Genomic DNA, 14,309 nt, shown 5'->3' on the forward strand with positions numbered 1-14,309 from the left:
ACAAACATATACATTATATTTGTGAAATTTATGATTAAATTTTTTTTTCTAATTTAAAATGCAGAAAAAAATGTACTATGTATATATATATATAATACAAATTATACATACATCAATATACTAATAAATGTATATTATATATATATATATATATATATATATATATATATATATATATATATAGTTTTTACTTTGCGATTCGGTTAAAACTACACATGAAAAATATTGTTTTATTTGTTTTGTTTTATGACTACAATAGAATATTTATTTTAACATTTAATTAATAGTTTTAATTTGTTACTCATTTAATTGAATATTATTGCGAATATTAAATTAAGTATACATAAGTTTGAATAATATTTCGTTTTTAGTATCTTTTTTATTACTGTATATTTTTTAAATCAGATTTTATGACCTAAAAGAGAACATTTTCAACTTGACTAAATGATTATATTCGAATTGTATTTTTAAAACAGACTAAAATATTTTTTTAAATATTTAGTGCTAGCTATAATATAATATATTCACCATATTTGTGACATTTATCAGATTAAGTAGAAACATTTTTTGTTTTGTTTTTAATTTAAATATAGAAAAAAACTAGAGGTTAAGTTATATTTAATTTAAGAGTTTTTAATATATAATTTTCTATATTTATAAAAAATATATTACATTTGCAAATACATACATATATAAATATAAATTAATATACATATATTTATATATAAATACAAAATACATATTTATATATATACATATATGTATAAATACATATTAATATATATTATATACATATTTTAATTTGTGAGTCTGTTAAAAGTACATGTGAAAAATTGTTTTATGACTAGAATAGAACACTTTGAATTGAATATTATATGTACTTGTATTTATAAAAAATATATTCAATTTATAAATGTATATATAAATACAAACTCATATACAAACATATTATTGTATTTATATACATATTTTAATTTGTGAGTCAATCAAAAGTACATGTGAAATATAGTTGTTTTATGACTTGAACACTTTGAATTGAATATTATATGTTTATTATTTTTTTAATTACTGTATTTTTCAACTTATGACCTAAAAGAAAACATTTCTAACTTGATAAAATGATTATATTCAAATTATACTTTAACAACGGACTGTTAAAATATTAAATGGTCACCACAAAGTGACTGCCAGCTATATTATAAAATATTCATCACATGTGTGACATTTATTAAATTAAATAGCAAAAGTAGTTTTTTTATTTAAATACAGAAAAGAAACTACAGGTAAGTTATTATCCATTGTAAGTATTTTTTTAATTCATATTTTTATATATATAAATTGCATTATTTATATATATAAATACAAATTCATATATGTATATATATATCAATATTTATATTCATATATTTATATGATATATATGTTTGTTTGTTTTTAATTTGCGAGTGTTAAAAGTACACATGAAAAATATTTTTATTTTTTGACTAGAATAGAACATTTATTTTAACTTAACACATTTCTACATTTTTAACACTTGAAAATGTATTTTCTTACAACTTGACAGTTTTTAAAAGTAATTAAATGCTCGGGAGAATTACAACATTTTGTGCTCACAACAAATTCAAAAAGTAATATTCGATTTGTTTTTTGAAGATGAGTACATTGAAGATGTAATACTTTTTTGGTCTTTGTTTCAAAAGATGTGGTTTGGTGTCTAATGAGGATTTTAGTCAGACACAAAAGTTGACAACAAGCTGCCAATCGCATCTCTGCATGTCATTAATTATGCAGGCGGCGACTTGACCATTTGTCTTGAACGCAATCACTCACCTGCTCAGGTGATCTGCATCCTCCTCCTCACATGCAGTAAGAAAACAACAAAGTCATTTTTCTATGCTCTGCTATTGTTGCCCTAATGAAAGCAGTTGTTGACTAATGTATGATAATTGGCAGATAACAGATGCTAGTGTGTGTGTGTGTGTGTGTGTGTGTGTGTGTGTGTGTGTGTGTTCAAAGGGATCTTTTAGTGAAACAAACATTTAATCCCGTCACACACGTGTGTATTCAATAAAACAATTACATGCCACCGTTGAAGAAAAAAGACCAATTTTGATTTTTTTTGTCTGAATTGCTCCAAAATACTCTTAGTTTAGCAAGATACTCTAAAGTTGAACACAAAATAACAAAAATATACTTAAATTATTCTTAGGTTGAACAAAAATATTCTCAGGTTAAACACAAATATTCTCAAAATATTTTTAGGTTGAATAAAGATGTTCTTAAAATATTCTTAGGTTGAACAAATATATACTCAAATTATTCTTAGGTTGAACAAAAATACTCTCAAAATATTCTGAAATTGAACAAAACTATATTAAAAAATATTCTTAGGTTGAACAAAAATATACTTCAATTATTCTTAGGTTGAACCAAAATATTTTTAGGTTGAAGTAAATACTCTTAAGTAGAACAAAAAATATTCTCAAAATATTCTTAAATTGAACAAAAATATTCTCAAAATATTCTTAGGTTGAACAAAAACATTCTCAAAATATTTTTAGGTTGAACAAAAATATACTTAAATTATTCTTAGGTTGAACAAAAATATTCTCAAAATATTATGTTAAAATATTCACCAAATATTCTTAGGTTGAACAAAAATATTCTCAAAATATTTGGTTGAACAAAAATATTTTCAAAATATTCTGAGGTTGAACAAAAATATTCTCAACATATTTGGCTGAACAAAAAAATCTCAAAATATTCTTAATTTGAACTATATTCAAAATAATAGGTTGAACAAAAAATATCAAAATATTCTTGGGTTGAACAAAAGTATACTTAAATTATTCTTACGTTGAACAAAAAATATTATAAAAATATCCTTAGGTTGACCAAAAATTACTCAAAATATTCTAAGGTTGAACAAAAAATATTCTTAGGTTGAACAAAATTTTCTCAAAATATTCTTAGGTTAAACAAAAATTCTCAAAATATTCTTAGGTGGAACAAAAAATATTCTCCAAATATTAGGTTGAACAAAACTATACTCAAAATATTCTTAGGTTGAACAAAAATATTCTAAAAATATTCTTAGGTTGAACAAAAATATACTTAAATTATTCTTAGGTTGAACAAATAATATTCTCAAAATATTCTTAGGTTGAACAAAAATATACTTAAATTATTCTTAGGTTGAACAAATAATATTCTCAAAATATTCTTAGGTTGAACAAAAATATTCTCAAAATATTCTTAGGTTGAACAAAAAATATTATCAAAATATTCTTTGGTTGAACAAAAATTACTCAAAATATTCTTAGGTTGAACTAAAAATATTCTTAAATTGAACAAAATATTCTCAAAATACTCTTATGTTAAACAAAAGATTCTCAAAATATTGTTAGGTTGAATAAAAAATATTCTCAAAATATTAGGCTGTACAAAACTGTACTCAAAATATTCTTAAGTTGAACAAAAATATCCTCAAAATATTCTTAAATTGAACAAAAATATTCTCAAAATATTCTTAAGTTAAACAAAAGATTCTCAAAATATTCTTAGGTTGAACAAAAATATACTTTAATTATTCTTAGGTTGAACAAATAATATTCTCAAAATATTCTTAGGTTAAACAAAATATTCTTAGGTTGAGCAAAAATATATTTTCAAAGAAGTCTTAGGTTGAACAAAGATTGCTCAAAATATTCCTTGGTTGAAGAAAAATAATCTCAAAATATTCTAAGGTTGAACAAAAAATATTTTCAAAATATTCTTAGGTTGAACAAAAATATTCTCAAAATATTATTAGGTTGAACAAAAATGTGCTCAAAATTATTTTTAGGTTGACCAAAAATTATTATCAAAATATCCTTAGGTTGACCAAAAATTACTCAAAATATTAGGTTGAACAAAAAATATTCTTAGGTTGAACAAAATTTTCTCAAACTATTATGTTAAACAAAAGATTCTCAAAATATTCCTAGGTGGAACAAAAAAATTATTCTCCAAATATTAGGTTGAACAAAATGAACAAAAATATTCTAAAAATATTCTTAGGTTGAACAAAAATATACTTAAATTATTCTTAGGTTGAACAAATAATATTCTCAAAATATTCTTAGGTTGAACAAAAATATTCTCAACACATTCTTAGGTTGAACAAAAAATATTATCAAAATATTCTTTGGTTGACCAAAAATCACTCAAAATATTCTTAGGTTGAACAAAAAAATATTCTTAGGTTGAACAACATATTCTCAAAATATTGTTAGGTTGAATAAAAAAATATTCTCAAAATATTAGGCTGAACAAAGCTATACTCAAAGTATTCCTAGGTTGAACAAAAATTTTCTCAAAATATTCTTAGGTTGAACAAAAAATATTCTCCAAATATTAGGTTGAACAAAACTATACTCAAAATATTCTTAGGTTGAACAAAAATATCCTCAAAATATTCTTAAATTGAACAAAAATATTCTCAAAATATTCTTAAGTTAGACAAAAGATTCTCAAAATATTCTTAGGTTGAACAAAAATATACTTCAATTATTCTTAGGTTGAACAAATAATATTCTCTAAATATTCTTAGGTTGAACAAAATATTCTTAGGTTGAGCAAAAATATTAGGTTGATCAAAAATATATTTTCAAAGTATTCTTAGGTTGAACAAAAAATTACTGAAAATATTCCTTGGTTGAAGAAAAATAATCTCAAAATATTCTTAGGTTGAACAAAAATGTGCTCAAAATTATTTTTAGGTTGACCAAAAAATACTCAAAATATTCTTAGGTTGAACAAAAATTACTCAAAATATTCTTAGGCTGAACAAAATATTCTCAAAGTATTCTTAAATTGAACAAAACTATACTATATTCAAAATATTAATAGGTTGAACAAAAAAATATTATCAAAATATTCTTAGGTTGAATTAAAGTATACTTAAATTATTCTTACGTTGAACAAAAAATATTATCAAAATATCCATAGGTTGACCAAAAATTACTCAAAGTATTCTTAGGTTGAACAAACAATATTCTTAGGTTGAACAACATTTTCTCAAAATATTCTTAGGTTAAACAAAAGATTCTCAAAATATTCTTAGGTAGAACAAAAAATATTCTCCAAATATTAGGTTGAACAAAACTATACTCAAAATATTCTTAGGTTGAACAAAAATATTCTTAGGTTGAACAAAAATATACTTAAATTATTCTTTGGTTGAACAAATAATATTCTCAAAATATTCTTAGGTTGAGCAAAAATATTCTCAAAATATTCTTAGATTGAGCAAAAATATACTTAATTTATTCTTAGGTTGAACAAAAAAATATTTTCAAAGTAGTCTTAGGTTGAACAAAAATCACTCAAAATATTCCTTGGTTGAAGAAAAATAATATTCTCAAAATATTCTTAGGTTGAACCAAAAATATTCTCAAAATATTATTAGGTTGAACAAAAATATTCTCAAAATATTATTAGGTTGAACAAAAATATTCTCAAAATATTATTAGGTTGAACAAAAATGTACTCAAAAATATTTTTAGGTTGACCAAAAGATATTCTCAAAATATTCTTAGGTTAAAAAAAAATATTCTCAAAATATTTTTAAGTTGAACAAAATGTTTCTTAAAATACTCTTAGGGTGAACAAAAAATATTCTCAAAATATTCTTAGGTTACACAAAAAAATTCTCAAAATATTCTGAAATTGAACAAAACTATATCAAAAATTCTCTTAGGTTATACAAAATATTCACAAAATATTCTTAGGTTGAACAAAAATATTATCAAAATATTCTTAGGTTGAACAAAAATTACTCTAAATATTCTTAGGTTGAACAAAAAATATTCTTAGGTTGAACAAACATTTTCTCAAAATATTCTTGGGTTAAACAAAAGATTCTCAAAATATTCTTAGGTGGGACAAAAAATATTCTCAACATATTAGGTTGAACAAAACTATACTCAAAATATTAGGTTGAACAAAAATATTCTCAAAATATTCTTAGGTTGAACAAAAATATTCTCAAAATATTCTTAGGTTGAACAAAAACAACATGAAATGTGGCTAACTGTCGCTAACATCTGCACCGTCGTTTTTCTGTCAACTTGTATGCAGTAGACCAACTATAAATGCTAACAATACTATTGTTTAGCACGTTCACGTTCAGCTTGCCAGCATCCTGTGAATATGCGTAGGGATACATACACCTGCTGTACATACATTCTATTTTTTATTGAAGGCGTCATGAACATAAACACCCTAGATGAGCTTGGGCCCAGCAAAGCGTTTCTGGGTGTTGTTGATAAATGGTTTTGGGATGAGCTCGGGCCCAGCAAAGCGTTTCTGGGTGTTGTTGATAAATGGTTTTGGGATGAGCTCGGGCCCAGCAAAGCCAAAGCGTTTCTGGGTGTTGTTGATAAATGGTTTTGGGATGAGCTCGGGCCAAGCAAAGCGTTTCTGGGTGTTGTTGATAAATGGTTTTGGGATGAGCTCAGGCCCAGCAAAGCGTTTCTGGGTGTTGTTGATAAATGGTTTTGGGTTTTGTATATACTGCATATGTACAAAACACAATTTGCAGTACAAAACACAATTTGCAGATTTTTGGTAAATGTTCTTTTTTTGAGCAATTTTCAACCCCCCCCCCAAAAAAAAATCCTGCAGAAAATGCATCTATTTCACCTTAATTCAGCAAAAAAATAATGTTTTCAGTAGATATGTCCGATAATATCGGACCGCTGATATAATCGGACGATTAATGCTTTAAAATGTGATATCGGAAATTATCGGTTTCAATAAGTAAAATTAATGACTTTTTTTAAAAAACGCCGCTGTACACGGACGTAGGAAGAAGTACAGAGCGTCGATAAACCCCTTGCAGCACTAACTCTTCCCGGACGCTACAATATAAACCCCCCGCTACCCCCACCACCTCAACCTCCTCATGCTCTCTCAGGGAGAGCATGTCCCAAATTCCAAGCTGCTGTTTTGAGGCATGTTTTAAAAAAAAAAATAATGCACTTTGTGACTTCAATAATAAATATAGCAGTGCCATGTTGGCATTTTTTTTTTTCCAGAACTTGAGTTGATTTATTTTGCAGCCCTTTGAGACACTTGTGATTTAGGGCTATATAAACAAACATTGATTGATTGATTGATTTTGGAAAACCTTGTTTAATGCATCACAACAAAATGAGGCATTATAACAGGGGTAGGGAACCTTTGGCTCTTGAGCCAGATGTGGCTCTTTTGATGACTGCGGCTGGCTCTCAGATAAATCTTAGCTGACATTGCTTAACACCATAAGTAATGAATAATTACGATGGTAATCACAGTGTTAAAAATAACGTTCAAATTATAGAACATCGGATCATCGGCATGGATAACATTGGTGTGTAGGAGATGATAGAGGGTGAGTAGAAGGTGATGTCGCCAAGCTGACTGCCTGGCAACTGCAGGCTTAAATGGCGATGTGGTGATTGACAACAGGTACATGAGTTCAAGTGAATCAGGTGTGTGAGTTGTGAAAACAGGTGAACTGATTGGTAGTCATGGAAACAAAAACAAACCAGGGTGCGCAAAAAAAACAAGAACTAATGGGAGTCAAAAACAAAACAGGACATAACTAAATAGAACATGATCACAAAGAAATGACAGGTCTTACTTAAAAACGCACGCATTTAGTTGTATTCGGTGTTTAAAAAATATTATATGGCTCTCACGGAAATACATTTTGAAATATTTGGCTTTCATGGCTCTCTCAACCAAAAAGGTTCCCGACCCCTGCATTATAATGTGTTCATTCCACGACTGTATATATCGGTATCGGTTGATATCGGAATCGGTAATTAAGAGTTAGACAATATCGGAATATCGGCAAAAAAGCCATTATCGGGCATCCCTAGTTTTCAGCTTACAGTGCCGACATAAAACATAACGGCGTGATGTCAGTGCAAATTGTCGGCGTGTTGTCGTGTGTTGCTACGGCAACACCACATTCTACATCGAGTTTCTCTTCTGTTTTTTTTAAAAACGCGGCCTGCGACCTTGCTGCTGCGGGCTCATGACAGGCCGAGGGCGGCCGCCATTGTACTTTTCATTCCTCTGGGGGCCACAGTGCAGACGCTGAGCGACAGGCCGGCTTTGCGCTGTTTGCGGTTAGGATGTCGCTCGTTTACACGGGGGGGGGGGAAGTGACCAAATGGAATCTGGATTGTTCTTCCAGCCTGATGTGATAAGTTACAAGATAACACCGGGGATTGCAGCAACGTGTTATCTGCCGCAGGAAGAAAGGCAACAAACTAAATATCCACACTGCCAAGTAAAGCTCATCATGTCGGTCATCATGCAACACACAACTATAATATATATTTTAAATCAACCATCACCTTTTTAGCTCCTCAATATAACACTAGCCTATTCCAATTACAAAAATAAAAAGGAAAACAACCTAAATTTATTGTAAGCATTGTAAAAAAAAATAGTTTGATAAAAATGAATTAGAAAGTAAAGTCAAATCAAAGCTTCATTAAAAAAGTTCAAATTATTGTATTTCCTTGAATTGCCGCCGGGGCGCTAATTAATTTAAAACCTCTTCTCACTCCTGCGCTTACTTACCAAAGGCATGCGGTAAAAGTAAGCATGCGCTAATTATTTTAAAACCTCTTCTCACTCCGGCACTTACCAAAGGCATGCAGTAAAAATTTCAGTGTGATGTAAGCTTGGACATTAAATCCTACTGAATATCTCTTAATCTTCTTGCCTTTATGCGATTTCCAACATTCAACAGGTTACACAATAATTGTTGAATAAAGGGCCCATTAAAGGTAGTCAAGACAAAATGTTTACTTCATATTTATTGTTATTTTTAAGAAAACAAGATTTAAAAGTTTAAAATTACTTTATTTTTTTATGTGAACCGGGTCTACATAGTATTGTTTAAACCCCAAAAAGTCATTTTATCATTGGATTTTTGTTGCACACTGTATAGTCCAGTTTTTTTAATGTCTTATTTTTTCTCAAAAAATTCTAACTTTGATTTCAAAAATCTTTTTTTTTAACTTTTTTTCTTTAAAAATGTGTTATTTTTTATATAAAAAATATTTACTTTGATTTCAAAAATCTTATTTTTTTTTTATCATTAAAATTTTTTTTTCTAATTTAAAAAAAAAAAAATTCAGTGAATAAGTCGTATAATGTAAAAACTTTAAAAATGTATGGTAAAAATTAAGCAAGGAAAAAAATGAACTTTGGTAACATTTTTGATTAAAAAAATACAACATAAGATAAGTTACATTTTCAGATTTACCGTATTTCCTTGAATTGCCGCCAGGGAGCTAATTAATTTAAAACCTCTTCTCACTCCTGCGCTTACTTACCAAAGGCATGCGGTAAAAGTAAGCATGCCCTAATTATTTTAAAACCTCTTCTCACTCCGGCACTTACCAAAAGTATGCAGTAAAAATTTGAGTGTGATGTAAGCTTGGACCTTAAATCCTACTGAATATCTCTTAATCTTTTTCCCTTTATGCGATTTCAGATTACCGGTATTGAAAGCAGCCTCCTCCATTTTGAAAATGATGACAGGGGAAGTGTCCCTCGTGACGTCACAAGTTTGACCAGGCAGTAATACTAAGCATGCGCTAATTATTTTGGGAAGCGAGTTTGACCCGGCAGTAATTCAAGGCAGGCGCATACTATATATGCCCTGCGGCAATTCAAGGAAATACGGTACATTTAACTTTTAATGTTTGACTCAATAGATTTTCACAAATATTTATATTTATAGATTTTTTTGTTATACGTTAAAATACAACACTTAAAATGCTAACATTCAACAGGTTACACAATAATTGTTGAATAAAGGGCCCATGAAAGGTAGTCAATACAAAATGTTTACTTCATATTTATTGTTATTTTTAAGAAAACAATATTTAAAAGATTAAACATTTTTAATGTATTTATGTTGTATTTTTTAAACCCCAAAAATAAATTTTATCATTGGATTTTTGTTGCACAAACAACACATTGTCTAGTCCATTTTTTTTAAATATCTTATTTTTTCTCTAAAAATTATTACTTTGATTTCAAAAATCTTATTTTTTTGAAACTTTTTTTTTTCTTTAAAAATTTATATTTTTTGTATTTAAAAAATTATCTACTTTGTTTTCAAAAGTCTTATTTTTTGATTATTATTATTTATTTATCGCAATTTTTATTTTTTTTCTCCAGTGAATAAGCCGTATAAGGTAAAAACGTCAAAAATGTAAGGTAAAAGTTAAGCAAGGGACGGTATAGCTCGGTTGGTAGAGCGGCCGTGTCAGCAACTTGAGGGTTGCAGGTTCGATTCCCGCTTCCGCCAATCTAGTCACTGCCGTTGTGTCCTTGGGCAAGACACTTTATCCACCTGCTCCCAGTGCCACCCACACTGGTTTAAATGTAACTTAGATATTGGGTTTCACTATGTAAAGCGCTTTGAGTCACTAGAGAAAATGCGCTATATAAATATCATTCACTTCACAAGGAAAAAAATGAATTTTGGTAACATTTTTGATTACAAAATACAACAACTTGTAAAAGATAAGTTACATTTTCAGATTTAAGTTTAAAAGTAGAATTTTTTATGTGAACCAGGTCTGCGTAGTATTTTTAAACCCAAAAAGTAATTTCATCATTGGATTTTTGTTGCACAAACAAAACATTGTATAGTCAAAAAAAAGAAATGTTTTTATATAAAAATGTCTTGTATACATACATTATATATATATATATATATATATACACACACACATATATATAAATATATACACACACACATATATACATATATATATATATATATATATACACACACACACACACACATATACATATATATATATATATACATATATATATATACATATATATACACACACACACATATACACATACATACATACATACATACACATATATTTAAAAATGTCTCTTTTTCCCCCCTAAAAAGTCTTACTTTGATTTAAAAAATCAAATTTTTTCAAAAACATTTTTAAAATTTTTTTTCAGTGATGGTCATATAAAATAAAAAAAAAGTCAAAAATGGTAAAAGTTGATCAAAGGAAAGTGTAGCTTGCACCATGAAACATTATTAGCACCATGAAACATTACTAGCACCATGTAGCAAAGCTAGCACAATGTAGCAAAACTAGGGCCATAAAGTGTAACTAACGCTATGTAGCTACGCTAGTGCCATGTAGCGTAGCTATCACCATGTAGCATAGCTACCGCCATGTAGCGTAACCAGCGCCATTAAGCCTAGGTAACGATATGTAGCGGCACTAGCGTCATGTAGCATGGCTATTGCCATATAGCGCCGCTAGCGTCATGTAGCAAAGTAGTGTGGCTAGCGTCATAAAGCGTAACTAGCGCCATGAAACCTAACTAGCACCATGTAGCAAATCTAGCACCATGTAGCGAAACTAGCACCACTAAGTGTAGCTAACGCTATGTAGCATAGCTAGCGCCATGGCGCTGTGTGATAAAATCCGGTATTTGGATGGGACAAGGCCAGTCAGAGGTGATCCGCCACCTGCTGGACGACAAAGGGACTGAAGACACGGTGAGCGGAGCTCAGAGCGAGACCACCACAGCGAGAATCCCTAACAATCGTCGACACCTTGGACTTGTTAGTTTATTTTTCCAGGTGAGGAGCTGAGGTCCATGCTAACGACATTTCAAAGTCAGCTTTTATTCCTTGCTGATTTACATCAACTATCTGCAACCCAATTGAGCTCCTAATGGGATTTTCCTGGGGGGGTGTGGGGGCCACAAACGGGGAGATGTAAGCAAAAGCGTGAATGTTATCAAGCTCCGACCCCCACCTTCTCCTCCCCCAAAGACCCCCTTCCCACTCTTTGTCATGTCCCTTATCAGGACTACTCTATCACTCTTTCAGAGAGGTCCTGGCGTTGAAAGCGCTTGCAAATGTAAGTCGCTCTTTGTTTAGGCCGGCCTGAGGTCCGCCCCCCCACCCGGCTCCCCACCCGGGTGCGGGCTGATTGACGGCCCTCCGCTGAGTGAGTGACAGGCGCTCCAAACGCTTCATTTTGGAGCCCTTGAGAGTGCCATCGTACGCCAGAGTCGGCCAGAAGGGCCGCAGCTTTGACACCGGAACCCCCCCACCTTTCCCTCCTGTTGCAAGTCTTGTGGCTTCTTTATAGTAACATGCCTTTTCACATTTTTTTCAGGCAAAAGTCGGCTTCTTTGTGTTGACGTGCAGAGAAGAGCGGATTTACAAGCGGATAAGAAAGAGGACACGTAAAGACAAGAACGCCAAAAGCATCACAATTACTACCAAAAAGTGGCAAATATCAAATGTTAGTGAATGACTCGATACTCCCGTCACAAAACTTTGCCACCACTCTTTAAGGGGCAATTGACGGCTGGAGCAGCACCAGAAGGGCAGCAGAACCCCCCCCCCCCCCCCCCCCAACTTTCCCTCCTGTTGCAAGTCTTGTGGCTTCTTTATAGTAACGTGTGTAAATGTTTATTGTAGAGTCAGCGCAAAAAAAAACACAAAACGTTTTCACATTTTTTCAGGCAAAAGTCGGTGTCGTTGTGTTGCCGTACAACGAAGAGTCAATTTACAAGTGGATATGAAAGATTACGCGTAAAGACAACACGCCAAAAGCATCACAACTACTACCAACAAGCAGCAGAGATCAAATTTTAGTGGATGACTCGATACCCCCGCCACACAACTTTGCCACCACTTAACTCTTTAAGGGGCGATGGACGGCTGGAGCAGTGCCAGAAGAGCAGCGGTTTTGTCAATGGAACCCCCCTACCTTTCCCTCCACTTGCAAGTCTTGTGGCTTCTTTCTAGTAATGTCTGTATATGTGTTTATTGTACAGTCAGCGCAAAAAAAATGTTTTCACATTTATTTTAGGCAAAAGTCGGCTTCGTTGTGTTGATGTGCAGAGAAGAGTGAATTTAAAAGCAGATATTAAACAGTACGCATATAAACAACAACGCCAAAAGCATCACAATTACCACCAACAAGCGGCAAAGATCAAATGTTATTGGATGACTCGATACCCCTGCCAAACAACTTTGCCACCACTTAACTCTAAGGGGCGATGGACAGCGGAAGCAGCGCCAGAAGGGCAGCAGCTTTGTCACCGGACCCCCCCTTCCTTTCCCTCCTGTTGCAAGTCTTGTGGCTTCTTTATAGTAATGTGTGTATATGTGTTTATTGTACAGTCAGCGCAAAAAAAACAAAAAAACGTTTTGACCCTTTTTTTTTTAGGCAAAAGTCGACTTCTTTGTGGCCAGAAAAATACCAAATATTAAAAAGAAATAGCCACACAATATACTTTTTTGCAAGAAGAAAGTTACATGATATTTTTCTGGCCACAAATAAGTCAACTTTTGCCTAACAAAAAAATGTGAGAACGTTTGGGTTTTTTTGCGCTGACAGTACAATAAACACATATACACACATTACTATAAAGAAGCCACAAGACTTGCAACAGGAGGGAGAGGTGGGGGCGTTCCGCTGCCCTTCTGGCGCTACTCCAGCTGTCCATCGCCCCTTAAAGAGTTAACTGGTGGCAAAGTTGTGTGGCGGGGGTATGGAGTCATCCACTAACATTTGATCTTTGCCACTTGTTGGTAGTAATTGTGATTGCACAAAAAAATGTGAAAACACATGTACCCACATTACTAGATAGAAATGCCACAAGACTTGCAACAGTAGGGAAAGGTGGGGGGGTTCCGGTGACCAAGCTGCGGCCCTTCTGGCGCTGCTTCAGCCGTCCATTGCCCCTTAAAGAGTTAAGTGGTGGCAAAGTTGTGTGGTGGGGGTATCGAGACATCCGCTAACATTTGATCTTTGCCGCTTGCTGGTAGTAATTGTGATGCTTTTGGCATTGTTGTCTTTACGCGTACTCTTTCATATCCGCTTGTCAATTCACTCTTCTTTGTACAACACAAAGTAGCCGACTTTTGCCTGAAAAAAATGTGAAAACGTTTTTTGTTTGTTTTTTTGCGCTGACTGTACAAGAAACACATGCACACACGTTACTATAAAGAAGCCACAAGACTTGCAACAGGAGGGAAAGGTGGGGGGGTTCTGGTGCTGCTCCAGCCGTCCATCGCCCCTTAAAGAGTGGTGGCAAAGATGAGTGACGGGGGTATCGGGTCATTCACTAACATCCCGTTCAGGATGCCAGCCGAACGCCTCCCTATGGAGGTGTATAGGGCACGTCCGACCGGTAGGAGGCCACGGGGAAGACCCAGGACACGTTGGGATGACTATGCCTGC

Source organism: Nerophis ophidion, linkage group LG06 (assembly GCF_033978795.1).
Source record: "Nerophis ophidion isolate RoL-2023_Sa linkage group LG06, RoL_Noph_v1.0, whole genome shotgun sequence".
NCBI classification, from domain to species: domain Eukaryota; kingdom Metazoa; phylum Chordata; class Actinopteri; order Syngnathiformes; family Syngnathidae; genus Nerophis; species Nerophis ophidion.